A 13044-nucleotide genomic window follows, 5' to 3' on the forward strand; every position below is an offset into this window, starting at 1 on the left:
TTTTTTAGAAAAGTGCTTTTCTGTTAACAATGTTGTTATCTAACATACAAAAACTTAAAAATAACTACTGTGCCACTCGTTTGAAGATTTGTGCGCTTATGTGGCAAACTTTTTTACAGTGTCATCAACCAATGAATGAATGAATGAAATAACCTATCTATCTATCTATCTATCTATCTATCTATCTATCTATCTATCTATCTATCTATCTATCTATCTATCTATCTATCTATCTATCTATCTATCTATCTATCTATCTATCTATCTATCTATCTATCTATCTATCTATCTATCATCTATTTATCTATCTGACTATTTTTCTCTGTTTCTGTCTGTAACCATTTTGTAGCCTGACTAGCTCAGCCGGTAGAGCATGAGACTTTTAATCTCAGGGTCATGGGTTCAAGTCCCATGTTAGGAATAGATTCTAAAGGCAACATCTGTCTATTCATGTGTATCTTTCTACTAGTTCTTTTGTGAGAAGAATTGCAGGTGCTGGCATAAGAATTAGGGAGTTCATTCGCGTTTTTCTTAGTGTTGTCTGAGCTTAAAACTTCCCCCAGTCGATGGCAACAATTTCTGTTTTTCAAGCAAACGCATTTTGATTCAGGGTAAACTGGTGACACTGCATGAAAACATACTCTGTCAAAGGCCCAAGCGCCCAACGTGGGGCTTGAACCCACGACCCTGAGATTAAGAGTCTCATGCTCTACCGACTGAGCTAGTCGGGCATTTGACAATCTTGACAAGTTTGACAACGTGAGGTGACACTGTTTTGCCATACAGGGTTTGTTGCCCTGGTCCTTCAGATACAACAAATTACTGTAACTCAGTAACAATAAAAGAGCTTTTGAAGTTGAACACCAATCTTCTAAAGATCCAAAGTGTTTTGGGAATGGGTAGAACTTGAATGAAAACAATTGCTTTTGATTGGGCAACTTCATTTCAGACATTTGACCAAACTCACAACTTATCGATTTTATTCATTATCACAGCCAGCAGTCTTACTTGGGATAAGTGGTTCTACAAGGTCAATGAAATAGCAAAGGACAACTTCAGAGGGTAGGTCACAATTCAACCTCTGCAACTTTGTTATACCACTCCAATCTTCAGTCAAGATGGCCGAGCGGTCAAAGGCGCCAGACTCAAGCATTGCTTCCATTCCAATGTGGGGATTCTGGTCTCCAGTAGGAGGCGTGGGTTCAAATCCCACCCTTGACACATTTATTAACTAGAAACAAAGGTGTATGATTAAATTTATCTCAAGAATAAAGATCTCTGGACGCTATCAGGAGCAATTTATTCAAAGATGGGTGCGTGTATCTTTGGTGTACAGATCTGCAGAACGACATATGTTGGTCTTTTTCTAAATTTTTTTGAAAAGTGCTTTTCTGTTAACAATGTTGTTATCTAACATAAAAAAACTTAAAAATAACTACTGTGCCACTCATTTGAAGATTTGTGCGCTTATGTGACAAACTTTTTTACAGTGTCATCAACCAATGAATGAATGAATGAATGAATCTATCTATCTATCTATCTATCTATCTATCTATCTATCTATCTATCTATCTATCTATCTATCTATCTATCTATCTATCTATCTATCTATCTATCTATCTATCTATCTATCTATCTATCTATCTATCTATTTATCTATCTATCTATCTGACTATTTTACTCTGTTTCTGTCTATAATCATTTTGTAGCCTGACTAGCTCAGCCGGTAGAGCATGAGACTTTTAATCTCAGGGTCATGGGGTCAGGTCCGATGTTAGGCATAGATTCTACAGGCAACATCTGTCTATTCATGTGTAATCTTTCTACTAGTTCTTTTGTGAGAAGAATTGCAGGTGCTGGCATAAGAATTTGGGACTTTATTTGAGTTTTTTCTTAGTGTTGTCTGACCTTAAAACTTCCCCCAATCTATGGCAACAATTTCTGTATTTCAAGCAAACGCATTTTGATTCAGGGTTAACTGGTGACACTGCATGAAAACATACTCTGTCAAAGGACTAAGCGCCCAACGTGGGGCTCAAACCCACGAACCTGAGATTAAGAGTCTCATGCTCTACCGACTGAGCTAGTCGGGCATTTGACAATCTTGACAAGTTTGACAACGTGAGGTGACACTGTTTTTTCATACAAGGTTTGTTGCCCTGGTCCTTCAGATACAACAAATTACTGTAACTCAGTAACAATAAAAGAGCTTATAAAGTTGAACACCAATCTTCTAAAGATCCAAAGTGTTTTGGGAATGGGTAGAACTTGAATGAAAACAATTGCTTTTGATTGGGCAACTTCATTTCAGACATTTGACCAAACTTACAACTTATCGATTGTATTCATTATCACAGCCAGCAGTCTTACTTGGGATAAGTGGTTCTACAAGGTCAATGAAATAGCAAAGGACAACTTCAGAGGGTAGGTCACACTTCAACCTCTGCAACTTTATTATACCACTCCAATCTTCAGTCAAGATGGCCGAGCGGTCAAAGGCGCCAGACTCAAGCATTGCTTCCATTCCAATATGGGGATTCTGGTCTCCAGTAGGAGGCGTGGGTTCAAATCCCACTCTTGACACATTCATTAACTAGTAACAAAGGTTTATGATTGATTTTATCTCAAGAATAAAGATCTCTGGACGCTATCAGGAGAAATTTATTCAAAGATGGGTGCGTGTATCTTTGGTGTACATATCTGCAGAAAGATATATGTTGGTCTTTTTCTAAATTTTTTAGAAAAGTGCTTTTCTGTTAACAATGTTGTTATCTAACATACAAAAACTTAAAAATAACTACTGTGCCACTCGTTTGAAGATTTGTGCGCTTATGTGGCAAACTTTTTTACAGTGCAATCAACCAATGAATGAATGAATGAAAGAATCTATCTATCTATCTATCTATCTATCTATCTATCTATCTATCTATCATCTATCTATCTATCTATCTATCTATCTATCTATCTATCTATCTATCTATCTATCTATCTATCTATCTATCTATCTATCTATCTATCTATCTATCTATCTATCTATCTATCTATCTATCTATCTATCTGACTATTTTACTCTGTTTCTGTCTATAATCATTTTGTAGCCTGACTAGCTCAGCCGGTAGAGCATGAGACTTTTAATCTCAGGGTCATGGGTTCAGGTCCCATGTTAGGCATAGATTCTACAGGCAACATCTGTCTATTCATGTGTAATCTTTCTAATAGTTCTTTTGTGAGAAGAATTGCAGGTGCTGGCATAAGAATTTGGGACTTTATTTGAGTTTTTTCTTAGTGTTGTCTTACCTTAAAACTTCCCCCAATCTATGGCAACAATTTCTGTTTTTCAAGCAAACGCATTTTGATTCAGGGTAAACTGGTGACACTGCATGAAAACATACTCTGTCAAAGGACTAAGCGCCCAAGGTGGGGCTCGAACCCACGACCCTGAGATTAAGAGTCTCATGCTCTACCGACTGAGCTAGTCGGGCATTTGACAATTTTGACAAGTTTGACAACGTGAGGTGACACTGTTTTTTCATACAGGGTTTGTTGCCCTGGTCCTTCAGATACAACAAATTACTGTAACTCAGTAACAATAAAAGAGCTTATAAAGTTGAACACCAATCTTCTAAAGATCCAAAGTGTTTTGGGAATGGGTAGAACTTGAATGAAAACAATTGCTTTTGATTGGGCAACTTCATTTCAGACATTTGACCAAACTTACAACTTATCGATTGTATTCATTATCACAGCCAGCAGTCTTACTTGGGATAAGTGGTTCTACAAGGTCAATGAAATAGCAAAGGACAACTTCAGAGGGTAGGTCACACTTCAACCTCTGCAACTTTATTATACCACTCCTATCTTCAGTCAAGATGGCCGAGCGGTCAAAGGCGCCAGACTCAAGCATTGCTTCCATTCCAATATGGGGATTCTGGTCTCCAGTAGGAGGCGTGGGTTCAAATCCCACTCTTGACACATTCATTAACTAGTAACAAAGGTTTATGATTGATTTTATCTCAAGAATAAAGATCTCTGGACGCTATCAGGAGCAATTTATTCAAAGATGGGTGCGTGTATCTTTGGTGTACAGATCTGCAGAAAGACATATGTTGGTCTTTTTCTAAATTTTTTAGAAAAGTGCTTTTCTGTTAACAATGTTGTTATCTAACATACAAAAACTTAAAAATAACTACTGTGCCACTCGTTTGAAGATTTGTGCGCTTATGTGACAAACTTTTTTACAGTGTCATCAACCAATGAATGAATGAATGAAAGAATCTATCCATCATCTATCTATCTATCTATCTATCTATCTATCTATCTGACTATTTTACTCTGTTTCTGTCTGTAATCATTTTGTAGCCTGACTAGCTCAGCCGGTAGAGCATGAGACTTTTAATCTCAGGGTCATGGGTTCAGGTCCCATGTTAGGCATAGATTCTACAGGCAACATCTGTCTATTCATGTGTAATCTTTCTACTAGTTCTTTTGTGAGAAGAATTGCAGGTGCTGGCATAAGAATTTGGGACTTTATTTGAGTTTTTTCTTATTGTTGTCTGACCTTAAAACTTCCCCCAATCTATGGCAACAATTTCTGTATTTCAAGCAAACACATTTTGATTCAGGGTAAACTGGTGACACTGCATGGAAACATACTCTGTCAAAGGCCTAAGCGCCCAAGGTGGGGCTCGAACCCACGACCCTGAGATTAAGAGTCTCATGCTCTACCGACTGAGCTAGTCGGGCATTTGACAATTTTGACAAGTTTGACAACGTGAGGTGACACTGTTTTTTCATACAGGGTTTGTTGCCCTGGTCCTTCAGATACAACAAATTACTGTAACTCAGTAACAATAAACGAGCTTATAAAGTTGAACACCAATCTTCTAAAGATCCAAAGTGTTTTGGGAATGGGTAGAACTTGAATGAAAACAATTGCTTTTGATTGGGCAACTTCATTTCAGACATTTGACCAAACTTACAACTTATCGATTGTATTCATTATCACAGCCAGCAGTCTTACTTGGGATAAGTGACTCTACAAGGTCAATGAAATAGCAAAGGACAACTTCAGAGGGTAGGTCACACTTCAACCTCTGCAACTTTATTATACCACTCCAATCTTCAGTCAAGATGGCCGAGCGGTCAAAGGCGCCAGACTCAAGCATTGCTTCCATTCCAATATGGGGATTCTGGTCTCCAGTAGGAGGCGTGGGTTCAAATCCCACTCTTGACACATTCATTTACTAGTAACAAAGGTTTATGATTAATTTTATCTCAAGAATAAAGATCTCTGGACGCTATCAGGAGCAATTTATTCAAAGATGGGTGCGTGTATCTTTGGTGTACATATCTGCAGAAAGACATATGTTGGTCTTTTTCTAAATTTTTTAGAAAAGTGCTTTTCTGTTAACAATGTTGTTATCTAACATACAAAAACTTAAAAATAACTACTGTGCCACTCGTTTGAAGATTTGTGCGCTTATGTGGCAAACTTTTTTACAGTGTCATCAACCAATGAATGAATGAATGAAATAATCTATCTATCTATCTATCTATCTATCTATCTATCTATCTATCTATCTATCTATCTATCTATCTATCTATCTATCTATCTATCTATCTATCTATCTATCTATCTATCTATCATCTATTTATCTATCTGACTATTTTACTCTGTTTCTGTCTGTAACCATTTTATAGCCTGACTAGCTCAGCCGGTAGAGCATGAGACTTTTAATCCCAGGGTCATGGGTTCAAGTCCCATGTTAGTAATAGATTTTAAAGGCAACATCTGTCTATTCATGTGTAATCTTTCTACTAGTTCTTTTGTGAGAAGAATTGCAGGTTCTGGCATAAGAATTAGGGAGTTCCTTCGCGTTTTTCTTAGTGTTGTCTGAGCTTAAAACTTCCCCCAATCGATGGCAACAATTTCTGTTTTTCAAGCAAACGCATTTTGATTCAGGGTAAACTGGTGACACTGCATGAAAACATACTCTGTCAAAAGCCTAAGCGCCCAACGTGGGGCTTGAACCCACGACCCTGAGATTAAGAGTCTCATGCTCTACCGACTGAGCTAGTCGGGCATTTGACAATCTTGACAAGTTTGACAACGTGAGGTGACACTGTTTTGCCATACAGGGTTTGTTGCCCTGGTCCTTCAGATACAACAAATTACTGTAACTCAGTAACAATAAAAGAGCTTTTGAAGTTGAACACCAATCTTCTAAAGATCCAAAGTGTTTTGGGAATGGGTAGAACTTGAATGAAAACAATTGCTTTTGATTGGGCAACTTCATTTCAGACATTTGACCAAACTTACAACTTATCGATTTTATTCATTATCACAGCCAGCAGTCTTACTTGGGATAAGTGGTTCTACAAGGTCAATGAAATAGCAAAGGACAACTTCAGAGGGTAGGTCACAATTCAACCTCTGCAACTTTATTATACAACTCCAATCTTCAGTCAAGATGGCCGAGCGGTAAAAGGCGCCAGACTCAAGCATTGCTTCCATTCCAGTGTGGGGATTCTGGTCTCCAGTAGGAGGCGTGGGTTCAAATCCCACCCTTGACACATTCATTAACTAGAAACAAAGTTGTATGATTAAATTTATCTCAAGAATAAAGATTTCTGGACGCTATCAGGAGCAATTTATTCAAAGATGGGTGCGTGTATCTTTGGTGTACAGATCTGCAGAAAGACATATGTTGGTCTTTTTCTAAATTTTTTAGAAAAGTGCTTTTCTGTTAACAATGTTGTTATCTAACATAAAAAAACTTAAAAATAACTACTGTGCCACTCATTTGAAGATTTGTGCGCTTATGTGACTAACTTTTTTACAGTGTCATCAGCCAATGAATGAATGAAAGAAAGAATCTATCTATCTATCTATCTATCTATCTATCTATCTATCTATCTATCTATCTGACTATTTTACTCTGTTTCTGTCTATAATCATTTTGTAGCCTGACTAGCTCAGCCGGTAGAGCATGAGACTTTTAATCTCAGGGTCATGGGGTCAGGTCCGATGTTAGGCATAGATTCTACAGGCAACATCTGTCTATTCATGTGTAATCTTTCTACTAGTTCTTTTGTGAGAAGAATTGCAGGTGCTGGCATAAGAATTTGGGACTTTATTTGAGTTTTTTCTTAGTGTTGTCTGACCTTAAAACTTCCCCCAGTCGATGGCAACAATTTCTGTTTTTCAAGCAAACGCATTTTGATTCAGGGTAAACTGGTGACACTGCATGAAAACATACTCTGTCAAAGGCCCAAGCGCCCAATGTGGGGCTTGAACCCATGACCCTGAGATTAAGAGTCTCATGCTCTACCGACTGAGCTAGTCGGGCATTTGACAATCTTGACAAGTTTGACAACGTGAGGTGACACTGTTTTGCCATACAGGGTTTGTTGCCCTGGTCCTTCAGATACAACAAATTACTGTAACTCAGTAACAATAAAAGAGCTTTTGAAGTTGAACACCAATCTTCTAAAGATCCAAAGTGTTTTGGGAATGGGTAGAACTTGAATGAAAACAATTGCTTTTGATTGGGCAACTTCATTTCAGACATTTGACCAAACTCACAACTTATCGATTTTATTCATTATCACAGCCAGCAGTCTTACTTGGGATAAGTGGTTCTACAAGGTCAATGAAATAGCAAAGGACAACTTCAGAGGGTAGGTCACAATTCAACCTCTGCAACTTTGTTATACCACTCCAATCTTCAGTCAAGATGGCCGAGCGGTCAAAGGCGCCAGACTCAAGCATTGCTTCCATTCCAATGTGGGGATTCTGGTCTCCAGTAGGAGGCGTGGGTTCAAATCCCACCCTTGACACATTTATTAACTAGAAACAAAGGTGTATGATTAAATTTATCTCAAGAATAAAGATCTCTGGACGCTATCAGGAGCAATTTATTCAAAGATGGGTGCGTGTATCTTTGGTGTACAGATCTGCAGAACGACATATGTTGGTCTTTTTCTAAATTTTTTTGAAAAGTGCTTTTCTGTTAACAATGTTGTTATCTAACATAAAAAAACTTAAAAATAACTACTGTGCCACTCATTTGAAGATTTGTGCGCTTATGTGACAAACTTTTTTACAGTGTCATCAACCAATGAATGAATGAATGAATGAATCCATCTATCTATCTATCTATCTATCTATCTATCTATCTATCTATCTATCTATCTATCTATCTATCTATCTATCTATCTATCTATCTATCTATCTATCTATCTATCTATCTATCTATCTATCTATCTATTTATCTATCTATCTATCTGACTATTTTACTCTGTTTCTGTCTATAATCATTTTGTAGCCTGACTAGCTCAGCCGGTAGAGCATGAGACTTTTAATCTCAGGGTCATGGGGTCAGGTCCGATGTTAGGCATAGATTCTACAGGCAACATCTGTCTATTCATGTGTAATCTTTCTACTAGTTCTTTTGTGAGAAGAATTGCAGGTGCTGGCATAAGAATTTGGGACTTTATTTGAGTTTTTTCTTAGTGTTGTCTGACCTTAAAACTTCCCCCAATCTATGGCAACAATTTCTGTATTTCAAGCAAACGCATTTTGATTCAGGGTAAACTGGTGACACTGCATGAAAACATACTCTGTCAAAGGACTAAGCGCCCAACGTGGGGCTCAAACCCACGAACCTGAGATTAAGAGTCTCATGCTCTACCGACTGAGCTAGTCGGGCATTTGACAATCTTGACAAGTTTGACAACGTGAGGTGACACTGTTTTTTCATACAAGGTTTGTTGCCCTGGTCCTTCAGATACAACAAATTACTGTAACTCAGTAACAATAAAAGAGCTTATAAAGTTGAACACCAATCTTCTAAAGATCCAAAGTGTTTTGGGAATGGGTAGAACTTGAATGAAAACAATTGCTTTTGATTGGGCAACTTCATTTCAGACATTTGACCAAACTTACAACTTATCGATTGTATTCATTATCACAGCCAGCAGTCTTACTTGGGATAAGTGGTTCTACAAGGTCAATGAAATAGCAAAGGACAACTTCAGAGGGTAGGTCACACTTCAACCTCTGCAACTTTATTATACCACTCCAAGCTTCAGTCAAGATGGCCGAGCGGTCAAAGGCGCCAGACTCAAGCATTGCTTCCATTCCAATATGGGGATTCTGGTCTCCAGTAGGAGGCGTGGGTTCAAATCCCACTCTTGACACATTCATTAACTAGTAACAAAGGTTCATGATTGATTTTATCTCAAGAATAAAGATCTCTGGACGCTATCAGGAGAAATTTATTCAAAGATGGGTGCGTGTATCTTTGGTGTACATATCTGCAGAAAGATATATGTTGGTCTTTTTCTAAATTTTTTAGAAAAGTGCTTTTCTGTTAACAATGTTGTTATCTAACATACAAAAACTTAAAAATAACTACTGTGCCACTCGTTTGAAGATTTGTGCGCTTATGTGGCAAACTTTTTTACAGTGCAATCAACCAATGAATGAATGAATGAAATAATCTATCTATCTATCTATCTATCTATCTATCTATCTATCTATCTATCTATCTATCTATCTATCTATCTATCTATCTATCTATCTATCTATCTATCTATCTATCTATCTATCTATCTATCTATCTATCTATCTATCTATCTATCTATCTATCATCTATTTATCTATCTGACTATTTTTCTCTGTTTCTGTCTGTAACCATTTTGTAGCCTGACTAGCTCAGCCGGTAGAGCATGAGACTTTTAATCTCAGGGTCATGGGTTCAAGTCCCATGTTAGGAATAGATTCTAAAGGCAACATCTGTCTATTCATGTGTAATCTTTCTACTAGTTCTTTTGTGAGAAGAATTGCAGGTGCTGGCATAAGAATTAGGGAGTTCATTCGCGTTTTTCTTAGTGTTGTCTGAGCTTAAAACTTCCCCCAGTCGATGGCAACAATTTCTGTTTTTCAAGCAAACGCATTTTGATTCAGGGTAAACTGGTGACACTGCATGAAAACATACTCTGTCAAAGGCCCAAGCGCCCAACGTGGGGCTTGAACCCACGACCCTGAGATTAAGAGTCTCATGCTCTACGGACTGAGCTAGTCGGGCATTTGACAATCTTGACAAGTTTGACAACGTGAGGTGACACTGTTTTGCCATACAGGGTTTGTTGCCCTGGTCCTTCAGATACAACAAATTACTGCAACTCAGTAACAGTAAAAGAGCTTTTGAAGTTGAACACCAATCTTCTAAAGATCCAAAGTGTTTTGGGAATGGGTAGAACTTGAATGAAAACAATTGCTTTTGATTGGGCAACTTCATTTCAGACATTTGACCAAACTCACAACTTATCGATTGTATTCATTATCACAGCCAGCAGTCTTACTTGGGATAAGTGGTTCTACAAGGTCAATGAAATAGCAAAGGACAACTTCAGAGGGTAGGTCACAATTCAACCTCTGCAACTTTGTTATACCACTCCAATCTTCAGTCAAGATGGCCGAGCGGTCAAAGGCGCCAGACTCAAGCATTGCTTCCATTCCAATGTGGGGATTCTGGTCTCCAGTAGGAGGCGTGGGTTCAAATCCCACCCTTGACACATTTATTAACTAGAAACAAAGGTGTATGATTAAATTTATCTCAAGAATAAAGATCTCTGGACGCTATCAGGAGCAATTTATTCAAAGATGGGTGCGTGTATCTTTGGTGTACAGATCTGCAGAAAGACATATGTTGGTCTTTTTCTAAATTTTTTTGAAAAGTGCTTTTCTGTTAACAATGTTGTTATCTAACATAAAAAAACTTAAAAATAACTACTGTGCCACTCATTTGAAGATTTGTGCGCTTATGTGACAAACTTTTTTACAGTGTCATCAACCAATGAATGAATGAATGAATGAATCTATCTATCTATCTATCTATCTATCTATCTATCTATCTATCTATCTATCTATCTATCTATCTATCTATCTATCTATCTATCTATCTATCTATCTATCTGACTATTTTACTCTGTTTCTGTCTATAATCATTTTGTAGCCTGACTAGCTCAGCCGGTAGAGCATGAGACTTTTAATCTCAGGGTCATGGGGTCAGGTCCGATGTTAGGCATAGATTCTACAGGCAACATCTGTCTATTCATGTGTAATCTTTCTACTAGTTCTTTTGTGAGAAGAATTGCAGGTGCTGGCATAAGAATTTGGGACTTTATTTGAGTTTTTTCTTAGTGTTGTCTGACCTTAAAACTTCCCCCAATCTATGGCAACAATTTCTGTATTTCAAGCAAACGCATTTTGATTCAGGGTAAACTGGTGACACTGCATGAAAACATACTCTGTCAAAGGACTAAGCGCCCAACGTGGGGCTCAAACCCACGAACCTGAGATTAAGAGTCTCATGCTCTACCGACTGAGCTAGTCGGGCATTTGACAATCTTGACAAGTTTGACAACGTGAGGTGACACTGTTTTTTCATACAAGGTTTGTTGCCCTGGTCCTTCAGATACAACAAATTACTGTAACTCAGTAACAATAAAAGAGCTTATGAAGTTGAACACCAATCTTCTAAAGATCCAAAGTGTTTTGGGAATGGGTAGAACTTGAATGAAAACAATTGCTTTTGATTGGGCAACTTCATTTCAGACATTTGACCAAACTTACAACTTATCGATTGTATTCATTATCACAGCCAGCAGTCTTACTTGGGATAAGTGGTTCTACAAGGTCAATGAAATAGCAAAGGACAACTTCAGAGGGTAGGTCACACTTCAACCTCTGCAACTTTATTATACCACTCCAATCTTCAGTCAAGATGGCCGAGCGGTCAAAGGCGCCAGACTCAAGCATTGCTTCCATTCCAATATGGGGATTCTGGTCTCCAGTAGGAGGCGTGGGTTCAAATCCCACTCTTGACACATTCATTAACTAGTAACAAAGGTTTATGATTGATTTTATCTCAAGAATAAAGATCTCTGGACGCTATCAGGAGCAATTTATTCAAAGATGGGTGCGTGTATCTTTGGTGTACAGATCTGCAGAAAGACATATGTTGGTCTTTTTCTAAATTTTTTAGAAAAGTGCTTTTCTGTTAACAATGTTGTTATCTAACATACAAAAAACTTAAAAATAACTACTGTGCCACTCATTTGAAGATTTGTGCACTTATGTGACAAACTTTTTTACAGTGTCATCAGCCAATGAATGAATGAAAGAAAGAATCTATCTATCTATCTATCTATCTATCTATCTATCTATCTATCTATCTATCTATCTATCTATCTATCTATCTATCTATCTATATATCTGACTATTTTACTCTGTTTCTGTCTATAATCATTTTGTAGCCTGACTAGCTCAGCCGGTAGAGCATGAGACTTTTAATCTCAGGGCATGGGTTCAGGTCCCATGTTAGGCATAGATTCTACAGGCAACATCTGTCTATTCATGTGTAATCTTTCTACTAGTTCTTTTGTGAGTAGAATTGCAGGTGCTGGCATAAGAATTTGGGACTTTATTTGAGTTTTTTCTTAGTGTTGTCTTACCTTAAAACTTCCCCCAATCTATGGCAACAATTTCTGTTTTTCAAGCAAACGCATTTTGATTCAGGGTAAACTGGTGACACTGCATGAAAACATACTCTGTCAAAGGACTAAGCGCCCAACGTGGGGCTCGAACCCACAACCCTGAGATTAAGAGTCTCATGCTCTACCGACTGAGCTAGTCGGGCATTTGACAATTTTGACAAGTTTGACAACGTGAGGTGACACTGTTTTTTCATACAGGGTTTGTTGCCCTGGTCCTTCAGATACAACAAATTACTGTAACTCAGTAACAATAAAAGAGCTTATAAAGTTGAACACCAATCTTCTAAAGATCCAAAGTGTTTTGGGAATGGGTAGAACTTGAATGAAAACAATTGCTTTTGATTGGGCAACTTCATTTCAGACATTTGACCAAACTTACAACTTATCGATTGTATTCATTATCACAGCCAGCAGTCTTACTTGGGATAAGTGGTTCTACAAGGTCAATGAAATAGCAAAGGACAACTTCAGAGGGTAGGT

The 13044-nt window shown here is 37.8% G+C and overlaps 15 non-coding genes across 15 annotated transcripts; 9 read left to right on the plus strand and 6 right to left on the minus strand.

The window, feature by feature from the left end:
- Positions 1 to 658: 658 nt before the first annotated feature.
- trnak-cuu (transfer RNA lysine (anticodon CUU)) lies at positions 659 to 731 on the minus strand. The gene has a single exon. It is a non-coding gene; the product is annotated as a tRNA-Lys (tRNA).
- Positions 732 to 1112: 381 nt separating this feature from the next.
- Positions 1113 to 1221, plus strand: trnal-caa (transfer RNA leucine (anticodon CAA)). Its single transcript has 2 exons — positions 1113 to 1150; positions 1176 to 1221. It is a non-coding gene; the product is annotated as a tRNA-Leu (tRNA).
- A 1253-nt stretch (positions 1222 to 2474) lies between these two features.
- trnal-caa (transfer RNA leucine (anticodon CAA)) lies at positions 2475 to 2583 on the plus strand. The gene is made up of 2 exons: positions 2475 to 2512; positions 2538 to 2583. It is a non-coding gene; the product is annotated as a tRNA-Leu (tRNA).
- An 826-nt stretch (positions 2584 to 3409) lies between these two features.
- On the minus strand, positions 3410 to 3482 carry trnak-cuu (transfer RNA lysine (anticodon CUU)). Its single transcript has one exon. It is a non-coding gene; the product is annotated as a tRNA-Lys (tRNA).
- A 381-nt stretch (positions 3483 to 3863) lies between these two features.
- Positions 3864 to 3972, plus strand: trnal-caa (transfer RNA leucine (anticodon CAA)). The gene is made up of 2 exons: positions 3864 to 3901; positions 3927 to 3972. It is a non-coding gene; the product is annotated as a tRNA-Leu (tRNA).
- Positions 3973 to 4670: 698 nt separating this feature from the next.
- Positions 4671 to 4743, minus strand: trnak-cuu (transfer RNA lysine (anticodon CUU)). The gene has a single exon. It is a non-coding gene; the product is annotated as a tRNA-Lys (tRNA).
- A 381-nt stretch (positions 4744 to 5124) lies between these two features.
- trnal-caa (transfer RNA leucine (anticodon CAA)) lies at positions 5125 to 5233 on the plus strand. The gene is made up of 2 exons: positions 5125 to 5162; positions 5188 to 5233. It is a non-coding gene; the product is annotated as a tRNA-Leu (tRNA).
- Positions 5234 to 6010: 777 nt separating this feature from the next.
- Positions 6011 to 6083, minus strand: trnak-cuu (transfer RNA lysine (anticodon CUU)). The gene has a single exon. It is a non-coding gene; the product is annotated as a tRNA-Lys (tRNA).
- Positions 6084 to 6464: 381 nt separating this feature from the next.
- Positions 6465 to 6573, plus strand: trnal-caa (transfer RNA leucine (anticodon CAA)). Its single transcript has 2 exons — positions 6465 to 6502; positions 6528 to 6573. It is a non-coding gene; the product is annotated as a tRNA-Leu (tRNA).
- Positions 6574 to 7730: 1157 nt separating this feature from the next.
- trnal-caa (transfer RNA leucine (anticodon CAA)) lies at positions 7731 to 7839 on the plus strand. The gene is made up of 2 exons: positions 7731 to 7768; positions 7794 to 7839. It is a non-coding gene; the product is annotated as a tRNA-Leu (tRNA).
- Positions 7840 to 9092: 1253 nt separating this feature from the next.
- On the plus strand, positions 9093 to 9201 carry trnal-caa (transfer RNA leucine (anticodon CAA)). The gene is made up of 2 exons: positions 9093 to 9130; positions 9156 to 9201. It is a non-coding gene; the product is annotated as a tRNA-Leu (tRNA).
- Positions 9202 to 10018: 817 nt separating this feature from the next.
- trnak-cuu (transfer RNA lysine (anticodon CUU)) lies at positions 10019 to 10091 on the minus strand. The gene has a single exon. It is a non-coding gene; the product is annotated as a tRNA-Lys (tRNA).
- Positions 10092 to 10472: 381 nt separating this feature from the next.
- Positions 10473 to 10581, plus strand: trnal-caa (transfer RNA leucine (anticodon CAA)). The gene is made up of 2 exons: positions 10473 to 10510; positions 10536 to 10581. It is a non-coding gene; the product is annotated as a tRNA-Leu (tRNA).
- Positions 10582 to 11786: 1205 nt separating this feature from the next.
- Positions 11787 to 11895, plus strand: trnal-caa (transfer RNA leucine (anticodon CAA)). The gene is made up of 2 exons: positions 11787 to 11824; positions 11850 to 11895. It is a non-coding gene; the product is annotated as a tRNA-Leu (tRNA).
- Positions 11896 to 12634: 739 nt separating this feature from the next.
- Positions 12635 to 12707, minus strand: trnak-cuu (transfer RNA lysine (anticodon CUU)). The gene has a single exon. It is a non-coding gene; the product is annotated as a tRNA-Lys (tRNA).
- Between the last annotated feature and the right edge of the window lie 337 nt (positions 12708 to 13044).

The sequence above is a fragment of the Nothobranchius furzeri genome, chromosome 7 (genome assembly GCF_043380555.1).
Source record: "Nothobranchius furzeri strain GRZ-AD chromosome 7, NfurGRZ-RIMD1, whole genome shotgun sequence".
Taxonomy (NCBI): domain Eukaryota; kingdom Metazoa; phylum Chordata; class Actinopteri; order Cyprinodontiformes; family Nothobranchiidae; genus Nothobranchius; species Nothobranchius furzeri.